The sequence below is a fragment of the Fukomys damarensis genome, unplaced genomic scaffold (genome assembly GCF_012274545.1).
Source record: "Fukomys damarensis isolate Sample0158 unplaced genomic scaffold, DMR_v1.0_HiC HiC_scaffold_32, whole genome shotgun sequence".
NCBI lineage: Eukaryota > Metazoa > Chordata > Mammalia > Rodentia > Bathyergidae > Fukomys > Fukomys damarensis.
Genome location: NW_022900944.1, coordinates 46,717,846 through 46,732,051, shown reverse-complemented (window position 1 = coordinate 46,732,051; position 14,206 = coordinate 46,717,846). Strand labels below are relative to the sequence as shown.

The 14,206-nt window shown below is 55.7% G+C and overlaps 1 protein-coding gene and 1 long non-coding RNA gene across 2 annotated transcripts in view; one reads left to right on the top strand and one right to left on the bottom strand.

Annotated features, from left to right (window-relative positions):
• Irf8 (interferon regulatory factor 8) overlaps nucleotides 1-5,175 on the bottom strand; it is a 78,635-nt gene extending 73,460 nt beyond the window's left edge. The window contains exon 1 of the mRNA XM_010627491.2: nucleotides 4,944-5,175. The gene's annotated coding sequence lies outside the window, so the exon portion shown is untranslated. The remainder of the gene's footprint in view (nucleotides 1-4,943) is intronic.
• The window catches only part of LOC109118165, a 33,251-nt gene extending 27,240 nt beyond the window's left edge, over nucleotides 1-6,011 (top strand). Inside the window, exons 2-3 of the long non-coding RNA XR_002025472.1 lie at nucleotides 5,163-5,461; nucleotides 5,830-6,011. This is a non-coding gene — a long non-coding RNA (uncharacterized LOC109118165). The remainder of the gene's footprint in view (nucleotides 1-5,162; nucleotides 5,462-5,829) is intronic.
• Nucleotides 6,012-14,206: the final 8,195 nt, after the last annotated feature.

Here is a 14,206-nt window from a genome sequence, read left to right as displayed (position 1 = left end):
CACCTCAGACCCAATCTGGGCTGTGAGTTGCTCAACGTGCCACGCTCTTCCTGTTCCGCTTTTCCCAGGCAGTCGCTCCCGCTGCGTGTGGCCCTGGCCTCTGCGGGCTCACCGCACGGAAGCGTGGCCCTGCACGCGGACCCCCAGCCTTCCCCATCTCTGATTGCTTTGCCCTCCCCGTGTTGCTAAACAGCTGGTAAAGAAGCCCAGCTCTTGCCTTTTTCTTTTGAGGAAGGAGCCAGCCTGTCTGTATGCAGAGGCTCTGGTGGTCCTCTAGCTCCCCGAGCAGCTGTGCCTCAGCACATCTACAGCTTAAACGGGGTGCATGCCTGTGGTCCCGGTGGCTCGAGAAGCCAGGGCAGGAGGCTCACTTGAGCCCAGCAGTTTGGGGCCAGACTAGGTACCCTAGTGAGACCCTCATAAAGGAGAGAGAAGACATAATCCCTGCCTGCCTGGTGGAGACTTCCTGTCCACCAGCCCTGGGGCGGGTGTCGCTTGACCCTGGTGTGAGGTGACAGTGCTGGGCTCGGGGGTGATCACTCCTGGCAGTGCCCTTCTCTCAGGCACCTCCTGGCCCACAGAAAGGTTGAGGGCAAAGAAAGCCCAGAGTCCTTGGTGCAGTGAGGACTCCCTGTCAGGCCCAGGGATGGAGGGTGTCCCTGATGAAGAGGGTTCCAGGTGGTGAGCCACCAGGGGCTCACTGTATGGCCCTTCTTAGAGTTCTGCGTGCCTGAAATAGTTCACTGAATGCCTTGGGGGAACACCGCCAAGCTCTCCCTCACCGTGGGAGGCCGCCGTGGGGAGCAAGAGCCACTGGTGACAGCCTCCACTGTCCCCCCCAGCGCGACCTGGGCGGTGCAGACCCAACAGACAACCGTGAGCAGCGAGCACCCATGGGCCGCTGGCAGTGAGTCGCGCACACCCCTGCTGGCCTCCAGGGGCCTCTGAGCAGCTCCAGTGGACAGGCCCGTGCAGACCCTCTTCCTCCTCCCGACAGCCCTGGGGGGACGCAAGCCCCGTGAAGAAGGGAGCCCTGCACTAAGGCACCAGACGTGCTTCCCAAGCCCCAGGAAGGAAAACCAGGCCTCTCAGATGTCGGAAACTAACGTTTCTGGTCCTGAGATCTGCAGAGTTCTTTAGTACATAAATATCTGCAGGATCTGTTCTCTGGAAACAGACGAAGAGACGTAATTCACTGACAGCAGAAATAGCTCAGCACCCCCACCGCTGCAGGCCCTGGCCCACGCTGCTGTCACAGAAGGCTCGGGGGGAGGGTCCAGCAGTCACAAGATACACGGGCACACATGGGCGCTCGGAGCCAACAGACGTGTTCTGCGGGCACCAGCAGCATGGCATCTGGAGGCCGGAAGGCCCGAGGCAGCCTCCAGCAAGGCCATCAGGAACTTTTTAATGTTTTGGGGAGCCTTAATATCCTCGGGACCTCAGAGGCCTATGAAAGAGACCCACAAGCCTAGCAGCTTATTGCCCGCCAAATCCCATGTTCTTGCATGGATTTCTAGGGCAGAGTCTTACCTTCTGAGTTCTCCAAAGGGCAGTGACTGCAGGATCTTAGGACCTATGTGTCCAAGTCAAAGCTCTATTACATATGACCCCCCAAAAAAAACCCTGATTTAAACTGGCTTGAATAAAAAAAAGTAGGGGAAGAAGTTTATTAGCCAATGTACGCAAAAGGTCCAGGAGTATATAGTTTGAAGTAGAGTGAGACCCAGGAGCTCCAGCCTTGCAGTAACCGGGGTCCTGCTCTCCGAGTCTGGTGGCTTCGTCATCAGGCAGGGTCTCTCCACCTGCAGTCCAACTCAAACCCCTGTTCTAAACAGCATGTGAGAGGCCACTCGGACATAGGCTTTGTGTGAGAAAGTCTTTATTACCATCAGGGTATGAAGGGACTGAAGTTGGGGCAGATCTCAGCCACTAGCTGGGAAGGACATTGGGATTGTACAGGTATTAAAGGGACTAAGGAATCTGGGCTGAAGTGTTTATGATTGAGGGTCCAAGGGTGGTCAGAGCAGGTGTGCATACAGTACTGGACTTCTTGCTGCTGGTGCCACGGAGAGTGTGTAGCCCTTCCTGAATTTTCTTCGTGGCCATCTGGTTTGTTTTCTGAGAACGGCATTGCCCTTTGATGTTCCCTGTTTGTTGGGGACTGGATGTTTGCTCAGAGGCTCTAAGAAGGCCGGGCATGACAACCCTCCCTGCCCCACGTGACGTTTCCCACCAGTGTCCCCACAGAGGTCGTGAGAGCCAGGGGGCCAGTGTGGTTTGTGTGACCACCCATGATCCAGTCCGTGCAGCCTGCCCAGGGGAACCGTGAGTCACCACCTGTACCCGTGTGGGCAGCGTAACTTCTTCCCCCAGAGTGCCGGTGCTCTGGGGAAGGTTATGGAGCCAGCCAGAACCGTGAGTGTTCTGTGTGTTCAGAAGAGAGATTCCGTGGACAAGATCGGGTTCCGGCCCTCTGACGCTTTACTGAGAGCAGTCCTGAGTGAGGCCTGTTGAGCCGGCGCCCAGTCTGCACAAATGGTGGAGCGGGGACGTGCTGTCCTCCACTGTGCGCTCTTGTCCTCCCAAAGTATGTGTTGGACCCTAATCCCACGGATGTGATCCTTTGGAAATCTGGCTTTGCAGAGGTAGGAAGTTAAATTAGGGCTCTGCTGGATGAGCGTGGGCTCTAAATCCAGACGTTCGTCCTCGTAGGACAAAGGTGGAGGTGACTTGACGGGCACAGAGGAGACAGAGCAGAGCCTGGGGAGATGCAGCCACAAGCCAAGGAACACGGAGGCCCTCCAGCTTCTGGAGAGGGCAGAAAGAGTCCTCCCTAGAGCTTTTGAAGACACCCCAGCCCCGCCACACCATGATTTCCGGCTTCTGGCCTCCTGAACTGTGAGAGGACACATGTCTGATTTTAAGCCCTTCTCCCCAACTTGGAAAAAACTCATCCACCTTCAGTGGATCTCAGGCACCCTGACACCCAGCATGGATGTGAGCCTCTCAGGCTCGGTTCCCGCACAGCCTGGAGTTCTGGCATTTGCACACTCGAGGATCTCAGCCTGGGGTTTTCCAACAAGGCCACTGGCACTGAGGAAGTAGCAGTCCTGACGGCTGGGAAAGTCCTCCGGGCAGCCTTATGACTGCTTCTCAGGTGCCCCCGGAGAGGCTGAAGAGGCCTCCTCTCCCGCACTCCCGGCAGTGTCCTCATCAGAGGGAAAGCCCGGAAGCCCATCCAGCCCAGCACCGGCGCCTGTGTGGAAGCCTGGGCAGGGCCAGCATGGCTGCCAGCCACAGCTCACCGCCAGAACCCCCTGCTGGTCACACCCTCTGCAGTCAGCTCCTGTCAGCACCGCTGCCGTCAGGATGCCAGCTCACCTCGGTATCCAGCAGAGAAGCCCAAGCACAGCCTGACCGAGCCAGCCTCGAAGGCTCGGCTGCGAGCTCAGGTCCTGTCTGATGTCTCTGGTGACTTCTTGATGCTGCCGCTCAGGTTCCGCGGGTGGCACACTAGGGTTTGACTCTGACTGTTCCATCTGTTGGCATGCAGCCCTTGGAAGTTGTTCGGCCTTTTTCTTTTCTCAGTTCCCCTTGTGGAACAGAGGACTATCCTCCCTGGCTCCTAGGACTCTAGTGGAAGTGAGATCATGAACAAAGTAGATGCCAGCCAGATTATGCAATGACAAGGCCTTCCTTCAGTAAATATGTGCCAGTCAGTGTCTTAGAAGCTAGGGTCACGGCAGGGGGAAACAGATGCCACTGCTTTGGAGCTTATGAAGATAAAGACTGATGCTGATGATCAGGGTGGTGCTCATGATGGCAGTGATGGAGTCCGTGGCGTTAGTGGTGATGGTGATGATGGTGGTTGTGAAGACGAAACAAAAACTACGTCTAAACTACAAGATCTTCCTGAGCAGGGGCTGCACGTCACTGTTCTGTCCCTTTCATTAGCGGGCATAGTGCCTTGCTCACAGCAGGTACTAAAGCTGCCTGCTGTTGACAGCCTCACTCTGCGTGCTGTGTAAGCAAGGAGAACCCTCCCAGAGCTTTCTAGGCTGGCATCCAGTGCACAGTTCTTTGAAGTTGTGTTTTATCTTTAAAACTGACTTGAGCTTTTTGTTTCCTTCCATGAATATCCATGTTTGTCTTACTTATAAACAAGAACTTTCTTCCAGACTGAGTGAAAACAGTGCCCCAGGAGAGCGTGGCCTGTTTACATCTGCGGCTTCAGAGACACAAACTACCCACACATGAACCCCAGCACCCAGCCAGCCCCTCAGGACACTGCCACATGCATCTGGAGTCCCCAGATGGCAGAACAGGAGGCCAACCCAGGCCATTAAACCACTGGGCAAGCCAGGCATGGTGGCACATGGCTGTAATCCCAGCACTTGGGAGGCTGAGGCAGGAGGATCGCTGTGAGTTCAAGACAAGCCTGGGCTACATAGTGAGTTCCAGGTCAGTCTCAACTACATAGTGAGACCCTGTCTCAAAAAACCAAAAAAAGAAAAACAACCAAAAAAAAAACCCTGGGCAAAGGGAACCTTTGGGGAGGGTCTTCTTGGCCCCCTGAAGCCACTGTGTTCTCATGTCATGTGCTGAGGCTGGGCTACACTGGTAACTTAACACCCAGACCCAAAGGTACATCAAGAAGAGGCTGGCCAGGTGTGGTGGGCACACCTGCAATCCCAGCACTGGAAAGGCTGAGGCAGGAGGATCGCCGGGAGTTCAAGGCCAGCCTGGACTACATTGGAGACCCTATCTCAAAAAACAAAAAATATGATCTCTAGGAACCGTTTCCCTTTGGGACCTGGTGTCCCCAGCCTAGGAGGGCTCCTGGGTTGCACGGGATTCCCCCGCCCCTGGGCAGTCCCCAGGCCGCAGGGCACTGGGAGCACTGGTCGTGTGTCGGCGCTGTAATATGTGTTCAAACTCACCTGGGACTAAGGGATCTTCACTCCCCTGGGACAGGGGAGATGGGAGCTGCCCATTGGTGCTCTGCTGAGGTCCCGCATCCAGGCGGGATGCCGAGAGAGCAGTGAGCAGAAGGGCCGTGGCACCTGGAGGAGGCGCGCCCCGAGGCTAAGGTCCGGCCCAGGCGTGGGGCCTCAAAGCAGGGTGCGGGCTCCTCTCTGACGCTGCACTCCCTCCCGCAGTCATTGCTCTGCGTCACGAGTTTCCACGGCAATGCAAATGCAACAGAATCCGAGCAAGAGGAAGTCCCGCGGGTCATCAGGATCGCCAGGAGAGTCAGGAGCTCCGCCCTCCAAGCAGTTCGGCCGCTGGCCTGGACCTGGACGGGCACGGAGCCCTGGCGCCACCTGGTGTTCACATGGAAAATGCCGGCCACGGAGGGAATCAAACGCAAGGGCCGGGGGTCGCTGGTGACAACCTGCAGTGAGGGGCTCCCCAGCCTCTGCACACCGGCCTGCTTCAAGGCTGGATACCCCTTGAGGTAAGGAGCGCCGGGGCTTGTTACTCTCAGTTCCTCGCCCTCAAGTGAGCAGAGGCTCTGGCCGTTTCCCAGGGGACGCCAAGGATCAGGCCTTAGAATCCCGCCTTGGAGGTCAGCACCTTCCCAGGGGTCGCCTGGCCCCAGCACCTGAGGGCAGGTAGCCAGTGGCCCTGATGCCAGGCTCCCTGGTGAGATCTCAGTGTCCCTAGAGGGGTCGGCCGGTTCTCCACCCGGCTTCTCAGTCAAGGTGCAGCCACCCCGTCCGTGCAGCGGACAGGCGCACAGTTCCCAGATGTCCTATGTGTGCGGAGGTGGTCCTGATCCCGGGGCGATAGAACAAAAATGGCCCTTGGCTCTGTTTCTGCCAGTTGTGGACGGAATCCAGTGGTGAAGTGACACTAGGAGCACAGGGGAACCAAGACAAGCTGGCCACTTGCAGCCTCAGGTGTGCGTGATGTGGGGTGCACATGTGTCGGTTTCTCAGAGCTGCAGCCGCCGATTCTGCAGGGTCTGCAGTCCCCAAGGATGGGAACATCTTCCCCGAGACCCCACCAAGGTGAGCAGAGTCAGCCTGGCAGCTGCACCCCACCGCTGTGTGGTGAGGGGATGGGGTTCACACCCCAGATGAGGTGCTGCCCTGGAGAAGCTCTTGGGGGCCCAGGAGGAAACGGTTCGGTGGTACCCGGGCATCTGAGTGTAGTGTTGACTTTTGGCTTGGATTGGGCTGGTGGCAGAAAGGTGAGAGACGGAGTTATTTCCACGCATCCTCCCTACCCTGGCTGCGTGACCTTGGATAAATCACTTAACCTCTGTGTGCCTCCGGGATGATAACCTGGGTGGTCACAGGAAACTGCTCGTGGCGGGCACACTGAGGCCGGGCCACCCAGGTCTGCCTTGAGTCAGGGCCATGTGCTTAACCCTGAGCTCAAAGCAAAGTTCTTGTGCCCTTGGATCAAGTGTACAGCCAGAAGTGATCCGGGCACAGCTTCCTGGCATTAGAAGCCGGCCTCCCACCCCAAATAACACCTGTGCTCTGGGGTCTGTGGCAGGTCAGCATCTAGGGAAGACTCCACAGCTCTTGCAGGAAGACGTCCCTGCAGGCCGAGGACTTCAGGCCTGCAGGACAGAGCTGTGCAGCTGGGAGAGGAGAAGCAGCTGCCTGCTGGGCAGTGGCACAGCATATCCCCTCCTGGTCCTCTGCAGGGAGAAAGTGTCCGGTTTCAGAAGGTGCAGGTCTCTGTGCGCCCTCTGCTATCCACAGCTGAGAATGCATGCCTCCCTCAAGTCAACACAATATTGCGGAATGATTTTAGAAGTAAAGAGAATCACTTCCCAGGGATGGGAGTTCCGTGCTGGCATGATGGTGTGCGCCTGTGATCCCAGATGCTCAGGAGGCTGGGGAGGAAGGTGGCAGGTTGGGGACCAGCCTGGGCGGTTTCACAAGAGCCTATCTCAAAGTAAAAGCAGGGGGAAGGGAGGGTGTGGATCTGCGTTCCCTCAGCTGGATCCAGCCATGGGCTCAGTGCACTGCTGTGTTTGGATCTAAGAAGCCCCGAGATTCTCTGGGTGTGGAAGGTGACAGGGTCATAGTGCTGCACTTGTCAGTGGACTCATCGCCCTCGGTGGAGGGGTCGCTGCCCTTGGGAGGGAGCATCCTGTCCCAGCCCCTCACTTCCTTCCACCCCCTGGCTGCCAGGTGGAGCACCTTCCCCTCCGCCATCCTCTTCTGCCCTGGAGCAGCTGACCAGGCGCTGGAGCTGAGCCCAAATCCGCGCCTCCTCAAGTTGAGTGTGTACACTAGCTTATTCCAGTGATGAGAAAGTGGGTTAGGGCAGACCCTCAAACCAGGTGTGGTGGCACATGTCTGTGAGCCCAGCACTTGGGAGGCTGAGCCAAGAGGATCTCCAGGAGTTCCAGGCCAGCCTGAACTGTATAGACCCTGCCTCAAAAAGAGGGCGGGAGATTTAGCTCAGTGGCACCACACCTGCCTCGAGTGCAAGGACCTAAGTTTGATCCCCAGTACCAAAAAATAAATAAACAAAAAATAAAACAAAAATAAAAGATCCTCAATATAAAGAAAAAAGTTCAATTTTCAAGGAATTATAACACGTCTTTAACTTATGAATACCCAATAATAACCTCAACTATATAAAGCAAAAATTGAAAAAAAAAAAAAACTAGGGAACAGACAAAAATTTGTCTCCAAAATAGATCCGGGTAACCTATCAGTAAGAGATACTGTGAACAACACAGCAAACATCAGCCTGTGGGGCCCTCGTCCTAAAGCTTCCAGGAAGGCAACAAAACTCCAAACACAGAGCCCCAGGCAGCGCCAACACAGCTGATGGGAAGCGTGGCTGTCAATGCCGTGGTACTTGAAGGGACCTGGAAGATGCCAGCTGCTGGAAACAGCCCAGGTGCAGAGCGGAGCAACCCCGGAACAGGAATGGAAACAATGCCTGTCTCACTGTGGCCTCCTTCTCCTGTGGAGCTTCAGAAACTTAACCTCACTTATTAAAAAAGGAGAAGTTCAAGAAGCTAGAAAAATAACAGCAAATCAACCTAAAGAAAGTGGAAAAAAACAGTTCGGAGCACAAGTTACTGAAACAAAGCAATAGAAACTGGCAACAATGCCAAAATGTGTTTATTAGAAAGAGTAATAAAATCGAAAACCACTGGGAAGGAAAAGGAGAACAAGACAGACCCTGCAGGAAGTGAGCTGGTTAGGGTGACATGGATAGAGTGTGGCAGTGCATCTGAAATCCCTGCTACTCGGAAGGCCGAGGCAGGAGGGTCACAAGCTTGAGGTCAGCCTGGGAAACTTAGCAGGAGCCTGTCTCAAAATAAAATACTGAAAGGGTATGTAGCTGAGTGGTGAGTTTGATCCAAAACAAGGAAAACCTCACAGGCAAACAGCCTGAAAGACTGGAACATCAGCACGCACGGCATCTGGCAGGACGGTCTCAGAGAGCTGCTGCTGGAGCGCCGTGGAGAGACGGAATGCAGAGGACCAGTGCTTTCAGACCCGCAGCCTGAAGCCCTCAGAGGCGTCCTGGGAAAGGCCCAGCTGACTGTGCCCCTCTTCCGTGAAGCAGCCGGCGGGGGGTGGCGGCTGAGTTGGCCCTGGAATCACCTCGGGAACTGCCATTGCTGTGCATGAGGGCCACCCCCACGGCTGCCTCCCAACACCACCAGGCCAGTGACCGGCATGGGGCACTCCTGCAGGAGACCCGCTGGCCCCATGGCTCCGTTTGCTGACAGAAACTGCACTCCTGGCGAGCAGCCTCCGCTCTACTCCTGCATCTGATTCACCCACTTTACATCCTGAACTTGAGTTGAAAGGACCCTGGGCAAGAGCCTTGGGGTCAGAAACAATCCCACCAGCTGTTTGAACAGAGGACTCCGTATGCAGAGTGTTTGCCTGGGTCAAGGTGGCTAACTCGGTAATTGCAAGAGTAAAAGAAGAATGGGATGGTATCATAGAATCAGCAGCTCAAGACTTGACCAGCACCCCTGGGACTAAAGAACAAGAAGAGGTCGAAATCAGTATCACCTAGAAAAGAGGTCCCTGTGGAGCTGAAGCTGAGATGCTAAAGCCAGGGTGCTGCTCAGAGGGGCTGGCAACTTCAAGATCCTGCAGATGAGGACTTAACTGCAGCTAAACAAGAGACGGCCACTGCCAGTGAAGCAGCAGAGGGGCGACATTCACAGGAAGTAGAAAGCAGCAGACAGGAAAAGGAAGTAGAGAGAAGCAGACAGGAACCCGGAAGCAGACAAGAGCAGGTCGCTCCCTTCTGTCCAGGCTTCCAGAGCCCCAGTGCTGGTGGCCAGGCAGAAAAGCGGGGCGCAGAGTTCCAGCCCCGGCATCTCGGGCAGTTACAAGAGGGTGGGTTTGAAGCCGAGAGTGATCCTCCCTGGCGTGATGCATCTCTGCCTACCAAGCACATTCTGCACATTTATGGTCTTCATCTTCACCTCCCAAGATGCTAACATCCTACACACAAAGGAAGGTGTTCTTACCCTCACCCCAAATTGAGTCACCGCTGTCTCTGTGGGCTGTGTGAATTACTCAGGTTCGGTCACAGTCACCCGGATGTCTGCTGTGTGAAGCTTAACTGCAAAGTTAGCCTCTAACAGGCTTGAATAATTAGAGAAGAAAAGAAAAATAGTTACTGCCCTACATAGGTGTGTACACACATGCGTGCTCACACAACAAGCAAGGAAGAAAGTACACTTAGTGCTTCTGTTCCCAGCTCTGACCTGGTCTCGCCGCCCTCTGCCTCCTCTGCTCTTCCCAGGCTCCTGCTGATCAGGGCTCTTTGCCCATGGGTTACCCCAGGCCCGATTCCTGTGGGGTCTGAGCCCTTTGTGGGCCTGCCTTCCTGTTTTCCTGAAACCTCTGTTCGTGCAGTTCTGCATCAACTTCACTGTGGGGCCAGCAGCATCCCCAGCCTTTCTGGCACCAGGGACTGGTGGGGGAGGAGTCGCAAGCACGTTGTATTTACTGTGCACCTCATTTCTATTGTTATGAGGTTCTTACAAGGAGCCTGCACGCTAGGGCCCTTGCCTCCGCCCGTGACGATCTAATGCAGCTGCTGACCTGACGGGAGGTGGAGCTCAGGCAGGGTGTGAGGGTTTGGAGCGGCTGTGAGCACAGAGGAAGCTTGGTGGGCTCTGACACCAGTGTGTGGCCCAGGCCGCTGGGGAGCCTGGTCCTGGGCGCGGCCTTCCTCCCTGGGACCATCGCCCGACAGGACGGTCACCCTCTTCTTTTCCTGTTGGTTCAGGGCATTCATGGCACTGTCCACTTCGGCTGAGGCAGCCAGCACAGCAAACAGGAAACAAACAGGACAGAGAGTCAGGAGGTACGGACCCTGCGCCCAGGAGGAACGTTCTGTGCAGTGTGCTCTTTCTTAGTTCACAGCGCCCACCTGCCTCCGACTGGATTGTAGGAATGTTTCAAATGCAAAATAACCTGTTTCCTTTGAACTCGGGTTCTTTGAAACAAGCAAAATAACTTCTAAGGCTCTGCAAGGCCTTCCCTGCTCTGCTCGTCTGTTAAGACCAAAGCAAGCACAGCTCAGTGGCAGTCCCACTTCCAGAATCCCTTTTTCCTTCTTTTTCCATTAAACACTCTCCTACCTCCCTCCTTTTGTCGGTGACTTCATTCTCCTACTTTGTGAGGTGAGGACCTTGGACCTTGAATTTATACAAAATTAACCATTTTACTTGTGGAATCATTAATTCCACTGGAAGTCAAGACTCCTGAACCACCAGAGAGTGTCCACAAAGGGAAATAAAAGCCCTGCAAGCAGATGCAGTGTGTGACAGCGAAAGGCGCCCCTGCCCTTCTGTCCTCGGTTAAAGCACAGCACTGGACACCAGTGGAGGCGGCACTTGGGCTTCAAGAAGGCATCCAGAGGAGCGGTAACCAATGCCTCAGTCGACATCTGCGTCTCCTCCGGGCCTGAAGTCGGGACGCAGCCGAGCCACGGTCACGCACAGCAGCCAGAGGTGCCAGCAACTCACTGTCCCTGGACAGAATAGTGGATAAACAGCGTGGTCTGGCTGCACATGCACTATGTGGATGCCCCAGGAAAGCATTAAGCCAAGCAAAATAAGCCAGCCATGGGAGACGAGTCCTGTGACTCCTGTGGCTGAGGTCCATTAAGTAGTCAAAGTCACGGGGACACAAAACAGAAAGGGAGCCACCCAGGGCTGCAGGGGACATTTGGCTGCAGAGTTTCAGGCTGGGAAGATGGAAGAGTTCCGTGGCCGGATGGTGGCGGTGGCTGCACGACACTGGGAATGTACTCTTTGCCACTGAACTGTGCATTTGAAAATGGTTGGAATGCTAAATTTTATGTATTTTCTACCACAACAAAAAAATACTCTTCTGGGAGGCTGAGGCAGGTAGATCACAAGCTGAAGCCCACCCTGGGCCACCTACCATAGTAAGACCCTGTCTCAAAATAATAAGCTGGGTGTGATGGCACACACCTATAGGTGCCGCACTCTAGAGGCTGAGGCAGGAGGATCACCTCAAGTTCAAGGCTAGCCTCAACCACGTAGTGAGACCTTGTTTCAAAAGACCAGTAATAAAAAGGGATGGAGACATAGCTCAGTGCCGAGGCCCCAGTTTGAGTCTCCAGTGATACAGTATAAATACATACGTGCGCATCCTGAGAGATACAGCTGTCTCCAGCTGCTTCCGGGGGAGGGCCAGACGAGGAGGCCAGAGGTCAAGCCCCACCTTCCCCTTGCATTCTGGGGCAGAAGCCAGGGTGGGGGTGTGGCAGCTCCCGTGGACAAGGCAGTGTGCAGAGCTGGGGGTGCTGTGGGGGCAGAACCCTGTCCGCTGGGAAGGAAGGGGTCGTGTCGGCAGGTCAGAGCATTCCGTTCAGGTGTGAGTCCCCCATCCTCCCCTCCGGTGCTGCGGCCTCTGCCCCCCACCCCACCCTGTACCCGTGGGGCCTTCATGTTGCCAACCTACCTGCTACTGCTGCCTCAGCAGCCCTCCCATACCATGCCCCATCTCCCTCCGTGCTGTCCGCTGGGAGTCACCCTGGAGCCACAGCCCATGGCACAGGAGCCATGGAGGCTGGACAGTGATCCTCACTCCCTGTGTCTGTGAGACTGGAAGTCAGACATCAGTGGCCTGGGGACAAAGGGGGCCCACAACAGCGTGCTGTGCCAGGCAGGGCTAAGTGAGGGGACCAAGAGCCAGTGTGCAGCGGTGCGGGCACCTGTTAGGGCTCAGACCAAAGCGACCCCTCCACACAGTGGCACATTAAGGTCACGTGCTGCGTCCCTTCCAGCACTCCTGGGTGCCTGCCCTGGCCGAGGCCCAAGCACATCAGAGAGGGGCATGCTCTGAAGACCCTCTCCCCTAGGCCTAAGACCCATCTCAGATCAGAACTTCCCTACTGCCTGTTTCTTCTATGATGAAGGTCTGGGAGGGAAGACTCAGCATCCAAAGTTACTTCTAAGAAACCATCACTAAGTCCCCATCAGCGGCCCCGAGCTCCAGGGGCAACTCCAGTGTGAACAAGGGACCGCGCGCCATTGATGCAGGGTCCGCCCACTCCGGGGTCGGCTCCACAGGCAGCACCACAGCGCTCCCACCTGCACTGCGGTCCTTCTGGCCAAGGCACGAGGAGCTGAGGACCGAGGGGTGCGGGCCCAGCTCGTGGCACTGGCCCCGACTCCCCAGTGACAGGACCGGGACGAGGCACAGTGCCAAAAGAACTGAGTCCATAAGGGTAAGATGGCAGTTCTCTTAGCGAGTCCCGAAGCACTGTCAATAAAGGCTCCCAAGCAGGAGGTGTGGTGGCTCACCTGGAATCCCAGCGCGCTGGGGGACCGAGGCAGGGGGCTCACAGGCTCCAGCCCAGCCTGGGCAACTTGAGACCTTCTCAAAATAATTTTAAAATGCAGGGCCAGGGATGTAGCTCAGTGGTGCTGCCCCTGAGAAGAGCAAGGTGCTGAGTTCGATCCCCAGTCCCAAAACATTAAAATTTTTAAATGCTCAGTGCAAAGGCCCTGAATTCAATCCCCAGTACCAGGGAGTAAATGTTGAAGTCTAGTTAAAAAATAAAAAACAGTAACCTGATGTTAAATCAGGTGTCACCAGCTCACCGGAGAGAGCAACTGTGAAGACCTATCTCATTTAGGTTTCGTCCCTGCTTTCCTCACACCCTGCTGTGAAGCCAGCCTGCGCTGCCTGCTCAGAGAATCAGAAAGTAAAGCCAGCCAGTGACATTCAGCTGAATGCTGGCAAATCTTGTCGGTTGGGCAGTGCTGAGGCCAGGAAGCCCCATGACCCCACACCCTGTGACCCGGCTTGCGACCATGTGGAAGCCACTCCGTGTGGCTCTCCCCTCTACTTCAAACCCAGCAGCCCCTCGCAGGAACCCCATCCACCAGGGTCTGCAGAACCAGACAAGCAACAGGCACCATGGGAGCCACCAGGAGGAAGGAGCTGCCAGCACTGCGGATCTCAGCTCCTTCAAGCCTTCCCCGCACGGCCACCTCCGCCCTCTCAGCGAGTTGGGCGTGCAGGGCTTGGCTGCGCTTCTGTGGGGTGGGGGTGGGCTCCATGGAGGGGGCTGGCGCTCAGGTAGGGCAGGTACCACAGGCCTGCCAGGGCCGGGAATGGCGTGCACTAAACCACTGCCCTCTCCGCCAGTCAGCCCTGCCCTTACAGAGTTGCCACACCCTAGCCCTGCCTTGGCTGTTAAGAAAGGGCCACCTGCCAAAGTGGGCAGCCTGGCCTGCCCCTCACAGCCTGGGCCACACCCACTTTGACTGTGGCCCAGAGGAAGGGTGGGTGAGGTCCAGTAGCAGCTCATGGGAATTTCTATAGGTCTGGCTACTATAATGGCCCTTTTTTGGGGAGGCAGTACTGGGAATTGAACCCAGGACCTTCACAATGTAGTGTGTCCTCTGCCCTTTTATCCTTTTAAATTTGGAGACAAAGTCTCACTAAGTTGCTAAAATACCAAGGGTAGACTCAAACTTGCAATCCTCCTGCCTCGGCCTCCCAGAGTGCTGGAATTACAGGCGTGTGCCACCTCGCCCGGCTGGTTTTAAGTTTTTATATAATGTCCCCTGTACACTGTAAGGTAGACTTTTTATCAGTTTATTTATATCCGAAGTATATTTGCTTGGGACTCGGGAGAAACGGTGTTTCAAATAAAGACACTTTCACTCAGTCATCCCAAAGAAAGGATCACCCGCAGGAGC